General features: G+C 48.9%; 1 protein-coding gene across 1 annotated transcript in view; it reads right to left on the bottom strand.

The window, feature by feature from the left end:
- CLDN10 (claudin 10) overlaps positions 1-22520 on the bottom strand; it is a 524049-nt gene that overhangs the window by 147308 nt on the left and 354221 nt on the right. The window lies entirely within an intron of this gene.

Here is a 22520-nt window from a genome sequence, read left to right as displayed (position 1 = left end):
TCCTTTTTTCTTTTTTCTTCCCTCCTTTTTTTATCCTCTTCTCTTTTTCTGCCTTTTCTTACTTTGTGTCTCATTATGGTTTTAGTTCTAGCAGTTGATATAATGTTATGAATATCGGATTATGTACACATTACTCCATATCTATTTGCATATGCCAATAGTAATGTTTCAGATGTTCCGTTCTATGACTGTTTACTGCATTACTAGAGACTATAGTGCATGGTTAATATGGCCTAGATGCTATGTACGCTCTGAAGTTCATCTTGGTTTACAAACTCTTTTGATCCTCCTGCGCCTTGGGCTTTGTTGTGGTTTACTGATATCCGCCACATCCTCCTTTCCTATATGGACCTAGCGCTGAACAGATGCAGGATTTCTCGTATGACACGCCCTCGAGCGCATCTTTGATTTGCACAATAAGAAACATGTGCGGTACTGTGACAGACTATTGTTTATACTGAATATTATTGTTTGGCTACCAGATGTAATGTTACATTTTCACGATTATTGGGGGGGCGCTAGAGGGCGCACTGCGGGATGGCTGGCTGATCTGACAGCTCCGCCGGACGGGCTTGGAATAACGAAATATAGCCCATTAATGGCAACCGACTTTATCGGCAAACCCCTCATTCTACAAGATGCGAATGCGTAGCACCTAATGGTCGTGCCTGCGGTCCGGTGAGGACAACGCCAACGGAAAAATTTAGCCGGGAAGTCTGAGGCGCGCTCCGACCAGTACCGGGTAAGATGGCGATCACCGCTGCCGACCGCATCGCGCTACTTGCACCACAGTGCTGCAGGATCTTAAGCTGAGACGCTGCTGCAGACACCGGAATATATACTCCGAGTGCATCTCTTAGACAGAATCCCATCACACTGTGAGACGCCCGACTATGAAATCGGATGGCTGCTACGAGAGGTTTTGGCTGGCATGGCGGCAAACATGGCGACCCCCAACATAGATGCAGTGCTGCGCGTCGCTAGACCCAGCGCCTCATGAGGCACGATCGGACGCTTCCCAGGCCAGGCTGCTAATTGCTATATACACGAGTATTACGGAAAGGCCGTAGTTTATGTGGGGACAAGCGGCCCTGCGCGCTCGCACCTACAATTCAAAAACGGCGCAAAAACGGCTGACAAGATGGCGGCGCCCATCTAATCAACCTGCAGCTACCTAGATATCGTGTATCTACCAACTATACACACCAGAACGCATTGAGGACACAAACGATCTAGCATAACACTACACAGGTCTCACAGCCCATTGCTGGAGTGTTGTGGCGATTATGCACGAACGATAGAAGTGGTGGAGGCAGAGACCCTTGCGGCGGAACTGACTGGGGCTGCGACCGTTACCCGCATATCAACGGCTACCTTCCCCCTATGTAAGGCGATACCACATGGGCCCCATCAGACATCTACACCACATCATGGTCTCCAAGGGCATGGAATAATACGACACACAAGCGCTGCTGGCCCATCTGCTGCTCTGAACCGTGGTGTGAAGCGGTAAATCTCCTGCAGAGTGACACTTGTAGTTCAGGGTTGCGACACTGCTCTCCATCTCTCCCACATGTGCTTAAGGACTCCATCTATGCCGACTATAAGGACGCCATAGCGCCTGCTGGAGGGCGTCCGGCTCTTCACGACTATTTGGAAAGGGATCACTTTCTCTGCTGCCAAATCTAACCTGCTCTCAGCGCCAAATCCCATTGCATACAACCGGCCTGTAAACTAAGAAGCAGACCTTATTGAATGTCTGAAACGTAAACAATATTATGAGGCAGCATCTTTGCTACGAGTCTGCATCTTAATACAACTGCTGTGCCGTACCTTAACCCATCTATCTGCTGCATTCCAGCAAAGCTCAGCATTCAAACATGGGGAAACCGACAGGCAACAGCCAAAACTTAACTTCGAGCAGCGCAGAACGACACGTGCTCCTACTACCCATTCAGACACAGAGATGGACACAGCGACGGATGCAACGCAGGGGATGGACTCCATACTAAAGGCCATTCACTCAAGTCTCCAGGATATAAACGGGAAATTGGACAATCTAACCTGTCGAGTAGACAACATGGCAGAAAAACTAGATAGACATGGCGAAAGGCTAGATGAGGCGGAAACAAGAATATCAGCGGTGGAAGACGAAGCGCATACGAACACGTCTAAATGTACAGGCTTTGAGAAGATACTAGAAGTCATACGTTCAAAGGCGGAGGATTTGGAAGCTAGATCGCGGCGCAATATCGTGCGCATCACGGGTGTGCCCGAATCCACAAACACAGGCAAAATTGAGACCTATGTTGAGGACCTCTGTTTGGCACTCTTTGGCAAGGATGCGTTGTCACCTGTCTGCATTGTGGAGAGGGTTCATCGTACCTTGGCGCCACGACCTCCACCAGGTACGCCACCGAGGCTGATTGTGGCGCGCCTCTTGAATTACAGAGACCGAGATGTGATACTGCGACTAGCACGCGAGCGCAAGGAACTCGTCTACCAAAACAACCGATTAGAGTTTCACCCTGATTACACGATGGCTGTACAACAGGCGCGCAGAGAATTCAATACAGCTAAAGCCAAACTACGTGACCTTAAGGTGGACTACGCTATGCTGTACCCTGCACGTCTAAAGGTGACATGCGATGGCAAATCGACAGTACTATCGACACCCAAGGCGGCGAGCCACTATATCAAAACTATTGTGGCTTCCCGTCGGACCAGGGACAGACAGAACCAGGACCAGGACAAGGAATGAGGTGGTTTTGCGATTTCAGCACTGGTGGCGAGGCAGACACTGGTAGCTCTCGCAGACCAATAAGGTGGGGCTTTCCTCGGAAAGGTGAGCTCTGATCTACGCTACGATGAACTCCACACGATCGGTAAGTCCATCCTATGAGTTTCCATGTACTATTATACTACATCATTACGTAGGCTGTTAGCCAACCGTCAGGACAGGATTTGCCTGGATGGGTGGTAGTTCAACTGGACTTGCCAGAGGGAGTGCCTCATTGCAAGAAGGAGCTAATATATATGGCAGTATATCCCACAACCTCTGGGCGATGCTACAGAACTGCACAGGGTTTAGATTGAGCATGGAGGGAAGTGGGAGAAGGGGCCCAGATACATTACTGTCATCACTGCTAACAAGTACTACGTGGACCTCAATTATGTCCTGCCACTGCAACTCTGAGAAGAGTCAGCTGACTCCCAACCTCATTCTACTCAATAATCTGCATGCAAAAATGGAAGCTTACAGAACGCTCATGCAGATGCCCTGCAGACTATGATGACAGTTAAGGTTGCATGCTAATTTGTGATTATACGCTAGTGTGAGTCTGCTGGGCGGAATATGGAGCAGACATGACCACTGTGTGGGAACGCAGGTGACCATGACCGCCTAGGCACTAACAATGATACATAAGCACTCTATTCACAGCTGGTATTGCGTCCTGAACACTGATCAAAACGATATGCGGAATGACCGTTGTTTGAAGACATGCAATAACTCGTAGTACAATCTGGAAATAGGTTGGGACGCACGCACTTTTGATGACACTCGATAGACATTATTTGACCTGCTCCGATACCTATCCTAGCTGTTCACACACCGCAGAGGCTTCCTCAGTTACTATATTACCTTATACTACTGTTCATTGTTAGAACTGGCTATTTCTGGTAGGCTATGGCTGACGCCAAAGCCAGGCAGAAACCACCATTCTAGTCAGGGCGAGGGAGTCACACGCCAAGATAACCCCTGCTCACCCCCTTGGTAGCTTGGCACGAGCAGTGAGGCTAAACTCGGAGGCAATGTGTAAAGCATTTGCGCCAGCGCACAACAGCAACAACATCCTAGGCACACCACAAAAGGAACTCCACACAAGGTTATATAAAAATAACTTCTTTATTGTCAAAACCACATCAGATAGAAATCACACATGTACATTGTGCCAACTGGCACGGGCAATATTCACAAGGGATTATTTACAGGACAGGGCCACATGGGCCACTGTCAGAATCAAGACTTTAGAAATAGAAATACTGTCAGAAATTTGAATAAGTATAGCACAAAATAACAGTTGTAAATCCCATCCAGTAACTACTGGGAACAGGTAAGTACCACCTACGCAACCCTAACCACCTTAGGAGAATGCCACACAGGGGACCAGGACCTCACTAGGACCACCTGTACTAAAAAGAACAACCACCTAAGTATCACATAGCATTTAGGGGTATAAGCTCAACACATTACACATGATGCATGAAAACACATTCAGCGGTGTAGTAAAGGGAAACACATGATGCCTAGAAACATTCAGAGGTGTACGGACAACCACCTAAGTATCACACAGCGTTTAGGGGTCTAGAAAAGAACACATTACCCATGATGCATAAATATACATTCAGAGGAGTAGTAAAGGGAAACACTTGATGCATAAACCTACACATTCAGCGGTGTTAAGAACAAAGCACATGATGCAATAAAAATACATTCAGAGGTACCAGAACAATACAATAGCGCAAAAACTCACATGATGTCTAAAAACATTCAGAAGTGCAGGAATAACACATGATGCAAGAAAGCACATTCAGAGGTGCAATAACCATACAATTGCGCCAAACTTTACATAAGCCACCACCTGTGGCAGTCCCTAGGCCAACTGGCCGTGTTGGGGCTAGGACGCCCTGTGTCTCAATGTCAGGGGCCTAAACAGGGCAGGTGCCCACTACTTGCTGGGCACCTGGGACCATCCCAAGACCTAAACGGTGCAGCTGCCCACTAATTGCTGGGCAGCTGGGAAATAAAAACTGCGACAGGGCCCTCACTGACCCTTAGGCGCAAACTGCACCCACTGCTGGAGCCACACAGGCTCTGGACACCAACTTTGCCCCCTAAGAGCCCTCTTCTGGGCTCGCAAAACAACAGGGGGGGCAGGGAGCCTCTCGGGGCTCTACAACAAGGAATGCCCCCAGAGCCTCTCGTGGCACGAAACAAAGAAATGCCCCCTCGAGCCTCTCTGGAGGGCCTTGCGGGCTCTAAACATTGTGGGGCCATGGAGCCGCTCAGGGCTCGAACTGCAAATGCCCCTTGAGCCCCGCAGGCTCTGAACAACTATCTCGCTGGCAGGAGGGGGCGGGCACCGGCAATGTGCCCCGACGCCCCCTCTAACCACAAACGGCCCCCGGAGCCTTCTCATGGCTCTAGACAACGTTGGGGCGACCCGCTGCCAACCGGGGCCGCCCTGACTCCGTGCCTCTCAACCGGCACCAACAGCAGCTGCCCGGAGCCCACCCAGCCCCTTCTACTCACCAGGCTGTTCTTCGGCGGGGCTCCTCGGGTCAGGCGTCGCGGGGATTCTCTGCTGGGGGCAGCAGCTCCAGGCTGCCTCCTCTTTTCTCCGCCGGCGTCATCTCCTTCCAGGGCTCCCTCTGGTCATTGGAGACCCGCAACACAGCGGCAATCTTCTTCTGGCGGCCCCGGGGCTCTCCCTCGCTCATGGGAGCCCCGGGCCGCAGCGACCCTCACTCGGCCAGCTTAATCCGGCGGCAGTATCTCCGGTCTCCCTCTACACACGGGAGACCAGAAGACCAGGCAATCGCTCCCTCCCACGCCGCACAGCTCATGGACCACGAGGAGGCGGGGTAGGCTCCTGACCTCCTCTATCCACCACTTCCGGTTGTCTCCCTCGTCCCTCCCCCGGCCTGCCTGACATCCGGTTCGGGCGCCGGGCGGCGGCAGGGACGATCTCGCCGCAATTCACGGGGGAAAACGCCGGGTGGGCACCGGCCATGGAAAATAAAGCGCTTCCAAGCGCTAAGGACAATGAGCACAGCGCTACCAGCGCTATAATCAGAAATTAAGCGCTCCTAAGCGCTATTGTCCAGGTGAAGCGCTCACAGGTGCTAAAGAGAAGAAACACAGCGCTCCCAGCGCTAGAAGGACAATAAAGCACTCTCTCAGCGCTAGATGCAAATAAAGCGCTCCCTCAGTGCTACAGGAACAAGTCCAGCAAAGTCCTTAAGCACAGTGAAGAAAAGGGGACCCAGTAAAAGGGTCTCCAGAGTCCAGGAAAACAGCAGGAATCCAGGGCAAAGCCAAGTCTCCCCCCCATCAGCCCAGGCAAGGCAGAGGGGTCCCCCAGAAGTCCTCCAGGCATCCAGGGGCTGGGCAGCGCCCGCCCCTGGTAGATTCAAGTCAGAAACAAGAACATTTTGGAAGGGGACACAGCCCCTTCTTATTCACAGAAAAGTCTTTGAAGTCTTTGTGCAGGCAGTGTGAGAACCAGCTAGAACTGGTTATAGGGAAGTCCTTTCAGTATCAGGGTCAGGGGTGACAGTCTCCCAGCGGGGGGGTGGAGCCAGCATTGTGGCAGGCAGGCACAGCCTCATTCACTCTCAGGTGCTATCTCCACCCACTTCCTTGGCAGCAGATGCTGCCTTTCATCCACGGACTGACTCAGACAACCTCCTGGGGCTCTGCAGCCCCTGTCACCCTCAAACCAGACAGTCAATCCACAAGCAGGCCCAGGCACTCTGAGCCAGGCTCACCAGCCAATCACACGCCAGGCACAAATTACACAAATATGCCAACTTCTCAAAGTGGCACTTCTAGACTAGACACAACCATGCCGGATAAACCATTACGCAGCATTCAATCTCACGAGTTCGCACATATCAAACTCGACCCTGCACTCCCCACACATCAGGAACTACCATGGGCATACATATTCCCCATTCATTCCGATGGGAGGGCAGGTCACTCACTATACATACACAGTTAGCACACGCACTTTACACTGTACCACAGTGAAAAAGTGCGCCAAGGCCTAAAATCACCAACACCAGGTTCCAGAAACAGGCTAGGAAAAAGAAAAAGTCTCGGGGTGAACCTGCCAAAAGGCCCAGGTCCAACACAACCCCCTTCCAGCCAAAACGCAGGGTAGACCAATCACTCCACTGATGGGCTTCCTTGCTTTGGGCGACAAAACACGGACACGGACCCGCAAGGCAGGGACGCCCTCCTGTTTTTCGCCACTCTGAACCCACCTAGATTTCTCTCAACAAAAGCTCTCTGGCACAACTAGAGTACCCCACTGGTACTCTCTAGTCATCCACGGTCAAGACCAGGCCCTAGGCTATCCAAATGTCACAGGTCCTAACCACTTCACAGAGTGGGGGGCAGTAACCCCTGGCACACAATAGCCAGTCTCCACTCTCTCTCTCTCAGTGTAGCTACAACTACCACTGATCCTTCAACCTAGGGACCACACCCTCAGGCTGACCAGAGGTCACGGGCAAGAATGCCCCACCCTACCTCTACTTCTGGGTTCCCGCACCCTCACAGGGAAGCACTCACCAGAACACAATTCTCCTACCAGATCAGGACCTCACTCCATCACTGGTCTACCACCTGGAAACTATTTCACTCCTGAGGTACAAAGTACACAGCACAGTTCCTCTTCAAGCAGGTGGGGGGACACAGCACACAGCAAAATCCCCTTTCATCCACCTTAGTAGAAACAACAAACTGCAGGTGAGCCCCAGCTCACATAGCAAGGGCAGCCCCCTCAGTCTCTTCAGCTGATCTAGTTTGGCAGAGATTCCTCTCGACCTGGAAGCTTCCTAATCTCCCAACCTAGGATCTAAACCCTCAGGTTGCACCGGGGTCAGAAGTACATCGTCCCTCTGCACCCCCTTCCAGATTTCTGCACCCTCCACTTAGGAGCGGTACCCCTCAACACCAGGACCGCCGGAGTTCTGGTTACAGACACTCCCCGTCCTCTAGACACAGGAAGATCCTCCTCAAATGACCTGTAAGTACAGCCTAGGCCCCTGACCTGGCGCTCCCGGGGGAACCCTCCAGGCCCAGAGACAGGGTTTTGGGCCAACGTGGGACACACCGTCCCACACTCACTCCGCCTCCACTGAGACAGAGCGTGAGCCCCTACACCCCTACCATCCTAATGGGACCCCGCTGGGCTACACATGAACCTCTTCACCTACACAGGATCATCAGATACACAAGCCACTACTTTTAGAATCACTCCCTAATGCCTCTGCAAGACATCTAGCAGACCGCCAGAAATCCACCTTCTTATCCAGTGCCTCTGCAGGACCTCCTGCACACCACCAGAGGTACACCTCCTGTGCAAGCTCCTTTAAAAAAAAACTGACACCAACTCCTCCAGTTCAACACAGCACTCATCCACACACTCCCCCTCCAGACTGGAGAGACAGTTCCTCACTGCCCCTGACTCTCAACCTATACCCCTCTTACTGAGCACCAGGCACCATACTCTGGGAACTGGGAATGGGATTTCACTCACTGGACACCTTTTAGCTGCCACCACTGGATCCTACCATACTGGGTAATCCAGACACACACACTACACTCAGGAGATAACCACCCTCCCAACCAAGCCATTTCTCCTCCACACTCCCTCTCTTCCATCTACCCACACAGGGACAGGAATTGGGATTGGACACTGGACCCAGCAAGGGATTCCTAATCTATGGGAACCTCCCCCTCTACTGGCGTACCGCCCTGTCACTTTCTCTCATCTGCCACTAAACAAAGCGCAGATACACCATCTGAAAATGACACTCTTGAGGAAAAACAAAATCAATAACAATAATCCCAAACATGTGACTATCTAAAAAAAATGCAGAGTTTTGTAATGTAGCCAGCTGTCGCTGTGGCACTGCGCAAACACAAGTCCAAATCCGCACCGCTGACCAACAATGTTAGAACTGGCTATTTCTGGTAGGCTATGGCTGACGCCAAAGCCAGGCAGAAACCACCATTCTAGTCAGGGCGAGGGAGTCACACGCCAAGATAACCCCTGCTCACCCCCTTGGTAGCTTGGCACGAGCAGTGAGGCTAAACTCGGAGGCAATGTGTAAGGCATTTGCGCCAGCGCACAACAGCAACAACATCTAGGCACACCACAAAAGGAACTCCACACAAGGTTATATAAAAATAACTTCTGTATTGTCAAAACCACATCAGATAGAAATCACACATGTACATTGTGCCAACTGGCACGGGCAATATTCACAAGGGATTATTTACAGGACAGGGCCACTGTCAGAATCAAGACTTTAGAAATAGAAATACTGTCAGAAATTAGAATAAGTATAGCACAAAATAAGAGTTGCAAATCACATCCAGTAACTACTGGGAACAGGTAAGTACACCCTACGCAACCCTAACCACCTTAGGAGAATGCCACGCAGGGGACCAGGACCTCACGAGGACCACCTGTACTAAAAAGAACAACCACCTAAGTATCACACAGCATTTAGGGGTATAAGCACAACACATTACACATGATGCATGAAAACACATTCAGCGGTGTAGTAAAGGGAAACACATGATGCCTAGAAACATTCAGAGGTGTACGGATACCACCTAAGTATCACACAGCGTTTAGGAGTCTAGAAAAGAACACATTACCCATGATGCATAAATATACATTCAGAGGAGTAGTAAAGGGAAACACATGATGCATAAACCTACACATTCAGCGGTGTTAAGAACAAAGGACATGATTCAATAAAAATACATCCAGAGGTACCAGAACAATACAATAGCGCAAAAATCACATGATGTCTAAAAACATTCAGAGGTGCAGGAATAACACATGATGCAAGAAAGCACATTCAGAGGTGCAATAACCATACAATTGCGCAAAACTTTACATAAGCCACCACCTGTGGCAGTCCCTAGGCGAACTGGCCTTGTTGGGGCTAGAACGCCCTGTGTCTCAATGTCAGGGGCCTAAACGGTGCAGGTGCCCACTACTTGCTGGGCACCTGGGAACATCCCAAGACCTAAACGGTGCAGCTGCCCACTAATTGCTGGGCAGCTGGGAAATAAAAACTACGACAGGGCCCTCACTGACCCTTAGGCGCAAACTGCACCCACTGCTGGAGCCACACAGGCTCTGGACACCAACTTTGCCCCCTAAGAGCCCTCTTCTGGGCTCGCAAAACAACAGGGGGGGCAGGGAGCCTCTCGGGGCTCTACAACAAGGAATGCCCCCAGAGCCTCTCCTGGCACCAAACAAAGAAATGCCCCCTCGAGCCTCTCTGGAGAGCCTTGCGGGCTCTAAACATTGTGGGGCCATGGAGCCGCTCAGGGCTCGAACTGCAAATGCCCCTTGAGCCCCGCAGGCTCTGAACAACTATCTCGCTGGCAGGAGGGGGCGGGCACCGGCAATGTGCCCCGACGCCCCCTCTAACCACAAATGGCCCCCGGAGCCTTCTCATGGCTTCTCAACGTTGGGGCGACCCGCTGCCAACCGGGGCCGCCCTGACTCTGTGCCTCTCAACCGGCACCAACAGCAGCTGCCCGGAGCCCCCCAGCCCCTTCTACTCACCGGGCTGTTCTTCGGCGGGGCTCCTCGGGTCAGGCGTCGCGGGGATTCTCTGCTGGGGGGCAGCAGCTCCAGGCTGCCTCCTCCTTTCTCCGCCGGCGTCCTCTCCTTCCGGGGCTCCCTCTGATCATTGGAGCCCCACAACACAGCGGCAATCTTCTTCTGGCGGCCCCGGGGCTCTCCCTCGCTCATGGGAGCCCCGGGCCGCAGTGACCCTCACTCGGCCAGCTTCTTCCGGCGGCAGTATCTCCGGTCTCCCTCTACACACGGGAGACCGGAAGACCAGGCAATCGCTCCCTCCCACGCTGCACAGCTCACGGACCACGAGGAGGTGGGGTAGGCTCCCGACCTCCTCTCTCCACCACTTCCGGTTGTCTCCCTCGTCCCGCCCCCGGCCTGCCTGACTTCCGGTTCGGGCGCCGGGCGGCGGCAGGGACGATCTCGCCGCAATTTATGGGGGAAAACGCCGGGTGGGCACCGGCCATGGAAAATAAAGCGCTTCCAAGCGCTAAGGATAATGAGCAGAGCGCTACCAGCGCTATAATCAGAAATTAAGCGCTCCTAAGCGCTATTGTCCCAGTGAAGCGCTCCCAGGCGCTAAAGAGAAGAAACACAGCGCTCCCAGCGCTAGAAGGACAATAAAGCACTCTCTCAGTGCTAGATGCAAATAAAGCACTCCCTCAGTGCTACAGGAACAAGTCCAGCAAAGTCCTTAAGCACAGTGAAGAAAAGGGGACCCAGTGAAAGGGTCTCCAGAGTCCAGGAAAACAGCAGGAATCCAGGGCAAAGCCAAGTCCCCCCCATCAGCCCAGGCAAGGCAGAGGGGTCCCCCAGAAGACCTTCAGGCATCCAGGGGCTGGGCAGCGCCCGCCCCTGGTAGATTCAAGTCAGAAACAAGAAAATTTTGGAAGGGAACACAGCCCCTTCTTATACACAGGAAAGTCTTTGAAGTCTTTGTGCAGGCAGTGTGAGAACCAGCTAGAACTGGTTATAGGGAAGTCCTTTCAGTATCAGGGACAGGGGTGACAGTCGCCCAGCGGGGGGGTGGAGCCAGCATTGTGGCAGGCAGGCACAGCCTCATTCACTCTCAGGTGCTATCTCCACCCACTTCCTTGGCAGCAAATGCTGCCTTTCATCCACGGGCTGACTCAGACAACCTCCTGGGGCTCTGCAGCCCCTGTCACCCTCAAACCAGACAGTCAATCCACAAGCAGGCCCAGGCACTCTGGGCCAGGCTCACCAGCCAATCACACGCCAGGCACAAATTACACAAATATGCCAACTTCTCAAAGTGGCACTTCTAGACTAGACACGACCATGCCGCATACACCATTACGCAGCATTCAATCTCACGAGTTCGCACATATCAAACTCGACCCTGCACTCCCCACATATCAGGAACTACCATGGGCATACATATTCCCCATTCATTCCTATGGGAGGGCAGGTCACTCATTATATATACACAGAGAGCACATGCACTTTACACTGTACCACAGTGAAAAAGTGCGCCAAGGCCTAAAATCACCAACACCAGGTTCCAGAAACAGGCTAGGAAAAAGCAAAAAGTCTCGGGGTGAACCTGCCAAAAGGGCCAGGTCCAACATTCATCAAATGCGGGTTCATACTGATTGTGCGATATATTGATGTGCATTTTTTCGTATGTAACTTTGATTGACTGGCGCCGCTACCTGCTAGTCTCTATTTACTGCCAATGTCCTGCACCGCTGTGTGCTGTTATAACGTGTTAAGGCGCTATGCAAAGGATGTCACTGACTAACATAGTCCATCCACATCCGATATTTCGGATGGAGATGTGTAGCCCAGGCGGACCCCACTATGGGAAATCCCCACAAAACTTTATTGATTTTAGACTGTTTTCTGGGGTATGGCATCAGCAGGATTGGGCTGCTTTTGTGGGTGGGGGGGGAAGCATTTTGAATGTTGTTTTAATTTCTGGATCTGACCGCTTAAGATGCACTGCCTATACCCTACTGATACATGTTAGTTGCTGTTTCAGAGGTGCCTCCACAAGTTCTCCTTGGTATGACAGAAAGAACGCTATCCTCGAACACTATGATAACGTTTATATTTCACGACACCAGTTACGATGGCTGACACTCCGTTAACTACACAACCCTTAAACTTCCTTTCTTGGAACATTAGAGGCTACACGAATCCCAAAAAAATGCGCCAGATATTCGCGTGTCTGGATAGGTGGCACATTGACATTGTTATGTTTCAAGAAACACATGAAGCTCTGCAATCTACTTCTCAGGTGGAAAGGAGGGGGGCGGAATCCACTCACTGCTCAAGATATTCTTCGTATTCTAGAGGGGTCTCCATACTAATTAAGCAAGGCACAAACTTTAAGGTAGACACAAGGATCTTAGATACATATGGCAGATATGTCATCCTGAAGGGTAGACTTAGGGGATATCCACTAATACTGGTAAATACATACGGCCCAAACACCGATGCACATGACTTCTATCATACAATTTGGCAACAACTACACTCAGCTGACCAGCAAACGATACTTTGGGGAGGGGATCTTAACCTAGCCCTAGATGATAAGCTGGATAGATCGGGTGACACAACGGAACATCATACACAGGCTCGCACCAAACTCCTAGACATGATGTTAGATCTACGTATCACGGACATTTGGAGACCCGTCATCCAGGAATAAAAGAAGCGATACACACTTCAGCTGCACATGGCAGCTGGTCGCGCATAGATTACTGGCTAGGCTCGGATGCACTGCTATTGTGGACTGCGGCGATTAAACACATGCCTACAACTCTCTCGGACCACAACCCCATTAAAATCTCCCTAAACTTCCCTAATTATGTACCGCCACCTTATAGTTGGAGGTTCAATGCCACAGCATTGGCCGACCCTATATATGCAGATACTATCGAGAACGTGATTAGGGAATACTTCCTAATAAATGATAAATCTACTGAGGATGCATGTCTATTATGGGAGGCTTTCAAAGCTACAATTCGCAGTGTCTGTATAAGCACAAGAGCTGGAATACTAAAAGATATACGAACACAATTGGCTAGGTGCGAATCCAAGCTTAGAACGTTAGAACACCAATACGAAATAACGTCTCTTCCGACAACACTTGCTGAAATACGCACCGCACTAACCGAACACCACTCAATAGCTGAGGATGAGGTCAAGTACCTGAGTAAGAGACATGTCGCCCGCGCCTATGGGGCGGGCGGACGGCCCGGGAGAGAACTGGCGACCAAAATCTGTGCTGGCTGAGCTCCCACTACGGTAACACAGATCAGAGGAGGCGATAATCAATTACACACAGATCCCGCGGTCATCTTAAAATGCTTTGTTCAGAATTACGGAGACTTGTATCAATCAAGGCCGGTAGCAACACAGCAAGAAACGCTCCAGTATCTGGACGATATCGCCATTGCCTGGCTTTCTGATGCCCAGAGGCAGTATCTATCAATGCCGATTACAGTGGAGGAGGTAACAGAAGTGATCCAATCTCTGCCCAACGGTAAGAGTCCTGGCCCGGATGGATTCACATGTGAGTTTTATAAACAATACAGAGACCTCCTGGCACCTCGCTTGGTTGGTATGTTCGGGGCCGCACATGACGCTCAGATATTACCATCTACGCTTCGAGAAGCGCTAATAGTGGCACTCCATAAACCGGACAAAGACCCGGAGAATTGTAACTCATATCGCCCGCTTTCCCTTATTAACGTAGACTCAAAAATACTTGCTAAAATACTTGCGGTGCGACTCCAACCCCTTATGCCGAATTTGGTCCTCCCAGACCAATCAGGTTTCATACCCGCCCGCAACACAACACACAACACAAGAACACTGTTCGCGGTCTCACACTACCTAGACCCAACGACGAAGGCCGTGGCTGTGATGCTAGATGCCGCTAAGGCATTTGACTCTATCGAATGGTCTTATTTGATTACTATACTGCATAGGATGGGTTTTCCTCTGGTATACATTCAATGGATCCAACTGTTATACACGAAGCCCACTGCGAGAGTCAGAATCAATGGCTATGTCTCTGAGGCTTTCAACATAGGAATAGGGACCAGACAGGGCTACCCATTGCCCCCCTGCTATTTGCTCTGGCCCTAGAACCCCTGGCCTGCATAGTTAGGCAGAAGAGCCATCATCTCGCCCTGCAGTTTCCGAGTAGGCCCCTACATATCTCGCTATATGCAGATGATATGTTACTATATGTCCGTGACTCACCACGAAACCTAGATCCCCTATTGCGTACATACATCAAATTTGGTGGTTTCTCGGGACAACAGATAAATTGGGAAAAATCCTCGATTATCCCACTCACAGACACCACCACACCGCATGCTGTGGAATACCCATTAGAATGGCAAACAGACCCCATAAGATATTTAGGCGTATGGTTTCACAGGGATCCGGAAAAAGTCATTAGGACAAACTACGGTAGAACGATTGATGCCCTAGAGGACAAAACTAAAAGATAGATTCAACTCCCATTATCCCTAGCCGATCGAATCACGATAGTAAAGATGGTGGTGCTCCCCAAACTCCTTTACCTCTTTAACAATATCCCCATTCAGCCGCCAAGGGAAGTATTTAAGCGAATAACCACGATGGTCTTGAGGCTGATTTGGGCAGGCAGACAAGCGTGTATCGATCTAACTACCTTGACGCTGCCAACATCCAAAGGGGGATGGGGTGTCCCGGACTTCTTCCTATATTATCTCTGCGCTCAGGCACAGTATGCAGCCTTCTGGTGTCATAGAACCCCGTACTTGACTCATGTAGCTGTTGAGGAGGGAGATGCTGATCCCATTCCGCTCGACGCCATTATCACACATGACAGACCACCACTTCACGACACAGACATTAATACCATAGACGTTACTAACGCAGCATGGAAAAGACTAGGCCAGCTAGCCCACAAATTACCACTTTACGCTCCGGCTCTTCCCCTGCATAACCATCCGGCGCTGTCGGTAACAGCTGAACCAGTGGAAATGGGCCTATTAACACAAGTAGGACTAACTTCTATGGGAGATTTATATAAAGATGGAACTTTCCTTACAGAACTTGATCTAGCCTACATACAAAATCCATCTTTATTATTTCAATTTACATTCCATAGACTGAAAATGGCAATTTGGCATCTCTATCACACCCTTCCTGAGGAACCACCCACCCTGGACACATTGCAAATAATTCTAACGACCTCCAACACATCTCACTTAGTATCCAGACTTTATACATCGGCTCAAACAGAGATCGGACACACCACAGCTAAGGCGCGGGACCGATGGAACCCGCCATTGGAGGACCCCCTCACTGATAAAGACTGGGAAATTACGTGCACTCTGACTACACTCCTAACGCCGAATGGAAACTTACGAATCATTCATTTTAAATACCTACACCAGGCATACTACACCCCAGTCTCTCTGCATCAATACGGTCTGAGAGAAGATGCACGATGCAAACACTGTCACTTTCAGCATGGTGACTTCATACATTTAGCATACATTTAGCATGGCACTGTGTGAAGATCCAGGCCTACTGGCTGGAAGTTACAAACGAATTGTCTGAAATGGTGGGGATACGTCTGTTGTCTCCTGGGTCTATTGGGGAAAATGAAACAGTGCAGTAGCCCTGTTGCTAGCTAAGCGCAGAGTCTCAATGTGCTGGGGGAGTAAAAAGGTGCCGACAATCAAGCAGTGGCTCAGGGATATGACTTACTGCCATGATATATTACGCACATATGAAGAAACGCTACCAGCTAGGTCCCGGCCAAAGGACTATCAGATATATCTGACTGCATACCTAAATGCTCAAGGGGGTGAGTGAAAAATGTTAAGCCTCAAAATGATGCACCTGCTGTAAATTTTAGGATACTATTGTTGTGTAGGCACTGTTCAACCACAATTATCAATAATGTTGGAGGGGGACGGAGTGCGGTAGTGGACTGATCCAAGTTGTTTTTTGTTTGTGTTCCACAGTAAAATAAACCCCAAGACTCACAGTTACTATTGACGCGGCCAGCTCATGGTGGTTGTAGGCGAATTGCTGTGTAAACTGTACTACAGCCACTCACTTCTTCAGTGCTATGCAAGTACCTGGTTATAACGCTGCCGGCCTTCTTTAAGGTTGTAGGCACTGAACTGTGTTATCAGTCAAATGCATTTTCAATAAAGGTCTTGGAAATTAAAAAAAAACAAAAAACAATTCACGATTATTACTATGGTATATTGTAGTGTAGTTTCTATATTCCCAATAGGCTCTGCGCATTGGAATATTATACCCTTCAGCTTAGACATAGAACTGAAGTCAACTAGGTCTCTGCTAAATATATCAAACTTAATTGTGAGTGCCAGCTAGCTCAGAGGTCACTAGAACCTTTCTCGAATCAACAAGAAGGGATTCGTCTCTGACAACCATATAACATGACAACTTTGTTTCCCCAGAATGAAACGTATCTCTAGAGTCTTGGAAACAATAGACAGCTATTTCACTCAGTCAGATGTGCATGCTTCATTTCACCAGAGTTGCTTAGAAATAGAGAGACAGGTGTTTTCAATAAAAGTATTTATTGAACAGTCTTATTTCTTAAGCATAAGACATGCATTGCTACAATTGAAATGTTAGTTAAGAAATACACTGCATATAATACAAATAGTATTATAAAATAGTACTGTAAAAGCATTATATTGTTTCTGAGCCATATACATAAAATACATAGAATGCATAAAATACATACAGTGATAAAAGAGTGGCTAAAAGTACTCAACTGGTACTTCTAACATACGCCTACCCCGGTGTACCTAACCTAAGCCTAGTACGAGGGAGGAGTAAGTGAGGAGTAGTTTTAAGTTTTAGTATTTCTCTGCCAAGAATCTGTTCAAGAATTCTCTAGGGATCTAATCAGCTCCGTACCTTGGTTTTAGGATGATAGAGGGCTGGTATCTCTCTCTCGGGATTCGATCTCCCAGCAACCCGCAACGGTAGCCTGGAAACACTGGAGCTGGATTTCTCGGCAAGAAAAAAGACAGCGTCTTCTCAGTGCGTCAGTTGGAGGGTCGGCTTCCTTCAGCACTTGCAGCAGCAGGGCGTCGGGCAAGTAGTTAGTCGATCTGCTCCTGAACCACGTGTATTTGACTGGGCAAATGTAGGGATATTTATATCCCTGAGGGTGCCGAGTCTGACATAAGAATGGACATAATATCATCACGAGTGCCTCAGTTCCTTGAAAACTCCCGGATTTCTTGGATAAATCAGTATTCAAGCAGGGGGAGGTTCCTGACTGCTGAAGGCTGGTTTTACCACGAAATCAATGTGGATTCTCAGAGTTTAGTGGAAGTAGCCATGCCATATTAGGGCTGCAGCGGCTATTACTAAATAAGGCAATGATTCTTAATGCCTATATAAGGACGGGGTGATTTATACCTATATATGGGCAAGATTCGGGAAAAATTACACTAGGGTCCTAGATTCCCACATAACAATATAATGTGCCTACGAAAAATTAAAAAGCAATAAAAGATATTCAAACAAAAAAAATTAGAGCTTCTTATTTATCTTCTGTGACTCCAAAATATTACATCCACAGCTCAATGAGTACCCATTGCCACACAAACATCCAACATGGCAATGTTTGATCCTTTTACATATGAACCAGCCAGCTCTATAGACCAAACACGTCATCAGTGTGAATTGAGACCATAGCCCACTATAGAAACCCAGGAAACCGATGGACAGGATCCCCAGACAGCTGGCAGTGCCACATAGCCATAGTAACAGCAAACTCTGGGCTATATATATCTAGCAACAGCATAACATCTGTAGTATTGTGACTGAATATTTGTAGGAAATGGAGCAATGTACAGGAAAATTACAATTGTGGAAAAAAGTACAAAAATTTATTTTAACAGAGTCACACAATTGTCCTCACACTAAGGGTATGATTATGATGTGGTCAGAGTATTCTGACCCGCCCATAAACTCCTGTTTAACCACAGCTTTCAATTACAAGTCAAAAGGTATTGCTTGCTTTGATAACTATATTTCGGTCGAAAGACCATAAAAGTGCAGATAAAATACATACAAGGCACAATTCATTTAAAACAATAAATAGTGAACAAATCAATATTAGAGATAAAAATTGATTAAACTCAGCAGTTATCAAGAAGCAAGTAATATAAAATTCATAATTGATCACAGGCATTATACAAAACTTTTCCTTCTGCGCCACATACCAAGTAGAAAACGAGATACAGCAAAAACTATGGGGGAAGAGGTATCATACATTAGAACCCAACAGGCCTGCATACAATGTCTAAACCCCAGGTTCCTACATAATGGGATCAACCAGCATTTCCTTATTTTTACGTATGCTGGACAGAAAAACATAACATGAGGAACATCTTCTCGTTTATAATTACATGCCGGGCAGGCTCCATTTTCGGATTTTGCCCATTTAGAGGTAAATACCCTGATTGGTAGGCTGCCATGCCTGAGTTGAGTGTATGACTTCCTCGCAAGAGGTGGTTGAATTACATCTAGGAATTCCTCTAGTCGTGGTTCCGATTTTACTAAGAGGAACTCTACGGACAGCCTACCCAGGGTAGTTGATCTCTGTAGGGCTAATAGATTTTGCCGCTTCAGCAGATTTTGGAGTTCCGATCTGGATATCCTCGGGCAGCTCAACTCGGGAGTCTCCCAAAGCTCAGGCAAACCTATCCGGCACTAAGACCCTTAATGTAAAGCAGCCACGGGATATTTTTGCTTTTTAGAAGACCCCAAACCTCCAAAAATTCCGCTCTATAGGAGGCCAGCTCAGGAACTGACCAGAACCTCTTCCAATAGAGCATAGGCCGTGCAGCTACCAACTCCTCTATTGACTTCAGGCCCAAGTCAAATCGACGTGGGATGAGTGGTGTACTTTGTGGTAAACTCACCAGATTCCTCATAAAACACTGTTTCACCCTCAAAAGATTGGATGTATTCTTATGGTCCCAAAGTTCAGCACCATACTTTGAGGCTGTTCTCGCCTGGAGTTGATATATTTCAAGAACCGGAGCTGCCAGTTTGAAGTCGGATGTTCTGTGGAGCTTACTAATACCCCCTGCTACTTGTGTTAGCCTGAGAGCTGACTTAGAAATTTGGAAGCCCCAGTCAAAATCTTCTATCAAGGTAATACCAAGATAGACAAAAGTTTTGACATGCTCCAGGGGGATGCTATTGAGGACGGGATTTGGGTGGGTCTGTTTTGGGGGATTGAAGATAATAAACTTGGTTTTATCCAACTTAACCTCCAATCCACGCGAGGCACAGAACGTTGCAAAACCGTCCAGAATACGCTGGATGCCCGATGATATTTTGGATAACAGCAAAGTGTCATCCGCAAACATCAGAGCGGGCACCCGCCCGGAAGCCAGCCTGGGAGCGTCATTGTCTATTACACCAATTAAATGGTCCACAAGACCATTTATTTAAAGACAAAATAACGTGGGAGCCAGGACGCACCCCTGGCGTACACCCTTTGAAACAGGAAAGTGTGCTGAGAGATCGCCATGCCTCCCACACCTAACTTGGGCATAATTGCCAGTATGTAATCTGTTTAGGATGTTCAATAAATAGGGCGGGAGACCCAAGTCTGCTAAAACTTTCCACAACTTTTCCCTAGGAACAAGGTCGAAAGTGGCCCGCAGGTCAACAAAGACAAGGTAGAGGATGCCACCCTCCACTCTTGCCGTTTTCCAAAATAAAACCTGCAGCTGAAATATTTGGTCCAAGGTTGAAATGCCTGACCTAAACCCGGCCTGGAGTGTAGTCAATATTTTGTTTTCCTCCATCCACCCTTGGATCCTATCCAAAATGCGAACTCAACCTCCTTCAGAGTGATAATCTAGGGCATTGCAAGATGGCTCTCATCCTCAACATTCCGGGACCCAAGGCCCCCACCAATCGATACTCATGGCGGGGGCCTGGGGCGGCGAACGAAGGAGGCACCGTAGCCTCCCCCAGGGCCAGGTCTGTCACCCCTACCAATCTATACTCCTGGCAGGGTTCGAGACCTGAAAGTGGCACGGACTCTAGGTCCAAGTTAGCATATAATGCTCCAAAATGTGCTTCCCGGACTGAGGGTGCTATATTCGGGGATAGAGTCAGACCTCCCCCACTCACACCTGAGCTAACAATAGCCCAAAGCGACTTAGAGTCCTTACATGAGAGTGCAGATCTAAGCTCCACCCACCTAGTCTCCTCCCAATCCCTCTTCCCCTAATGAGGGCCTTTTTGTAGAGCAATCGTGATATCCTAATTCCTGCTCTGTCTTTAGTTTTAATTGCAGTGAGCAGGTCTTTTTTTGCTTTCCAGCAGGAGGCGCCGTATGTATGTATTTATGTATGTATGTATGTATGTATGTATTTATTTACTTATTAAGCGCGTCTGCCACCCAAAGGGTATCCTGGCGCTGAGACTGCATCCGTGCTACAAACAGGTCTTCCAATTACATTTTCCTTGGGAACAGGAACGTTTTCAGGTCCTTTTTAAAAGAGGGGAGATCCTGTCTGCTCCTCAGTGTCAACGGGAGCGAGTTCCAAAGTGTGGCGGCCGTAAAGCCTAACGCCCGGGATGTGATCCTGACCCGATGGGGTTTGTTCCCACCCACAGGGCAAAACACATCCACTAGCGTGACAGCCAACTGCTTATGGATTTCCACAGCTCTACCCTGGGGACCCAACTCCTCCATCTCAGAAATCAGAGGAATAGCTATCTGATATATTTCAGCAAGTTTGGTGGGGGAGTCCTGGAAATAAGGCCATTTAAACCTGTGCCTATTGTTGGCTATCATGAGAGGCAGGATTTCAGAATTAGGTTCAGGACCAGGATTTGTCAGCCCAAAACTCCCTGGCTTGAGTAATAGGACAAGGGCAATATGGTCACTGTCTTGTCTTGGGACAACCCTGAATTCCAGCAGCCTATCCCAGTATTTAACCTCCATCATTATATAGTCAATGATGGAAGTTTGCTCTAATCTGTTAAATGTAGCTGACCCCGGTCTGTCAGGTCCCAGCCTCCCGTTACACGCCCGCAAAGACGTTGTAAGGGAGAGTGATTTAATTTGGAGGACCAACGGGGTCCATGCCCTGACAGGAGGGATCTGGAGGTCAGGAATATGCCAAAACAGGTCCTCATCATCCTGTTCACCCAACTCTGCACTGCCAAGGGGCTCAAACTGACAAATAAAATCACCACCAAGCACTATAATGATCAAGGGATCAAGTTCCTGGATGAAGTGTTTTAATGCATCAATTGTGCCAGATTCCTGCCCACTTTTAACTGGCCTTGAGTAAATATTTAATATGGCCACCTGGGGCATGTTTTGAGGGGTTAAAAGTACACGCTGGACATCTAGGGAATTAGTTGGTATATGGGCAGCCTGGGCTCCCAGGTGCGTACCCACCCATATTGATAGGCCTCCCGATGGTCTCCACCTGCCCCTGGTTGTTGCCAGAATGTCAAAAGTTGCATAACCAGGACTTACACTCTCCTCCAGTGCCCACGTTTCCTGCATCAAGCAGATGTCGTGCATTACCATAAAGGAGCCTCACTCAGGCAAGAGCAATTTGTTTTTCAGCCCGGCCACATTCCAGGACAACATTTTTATACATCCATCAGCTACCCCAACATTGGCTGACGGTTTCCCCTTGCCTGGATCAGACCCGCTATCAGCAGTGGGAACCCTGGACTGTATTGTCCCTTCCCTTGTCTCGCCACTAGATAATGCCACATTAAGGGTACGGCCTCACAGCTAATGCACCTTTTCCCCCAATTCAATCCCACACTCAACGATCGAGTGTTGAGCTGTTATTACATTTTCAGGGGCAGTGGTAGCATCATTACCCTCCAGTGCAATTGCAAGAGTACATAGACTACTGGCAGTTTGTGATATGGAATTCTGCCTCTCAGGGCATCAATCCACCTGATCCAGCACACTAAACCTATTTCTTTGGGGAAATGATGAGAGTAAAGGAGCATATGAATGAGAGCCCTCTCAGGTTGTTATCCCCTGTTGCATTCTACATGGTAGTTTACTTTGGCCCACTCCATACTGGACAC

Source organism: Lissotriton helveticus, chromosome 8 (genome assembly GCF_964261635.1).
Source record: "Lissotriton helveticus chromosome 8, aLisHel1.1, whole genome shotgun sequence".
NCBI classification, from domain to species: domain Eukaryota; kingdom Metazoa; phylum Chordata; class Amphibia; order Caudata; family Salamandridae; genus Lissotriton; species Lissotriton helveticus.
The sequence above is the reverse complement of the archived record's forward strand: the minus strand, read 5'-3'. Positions and strand labels throughout refer to the sequence as shown.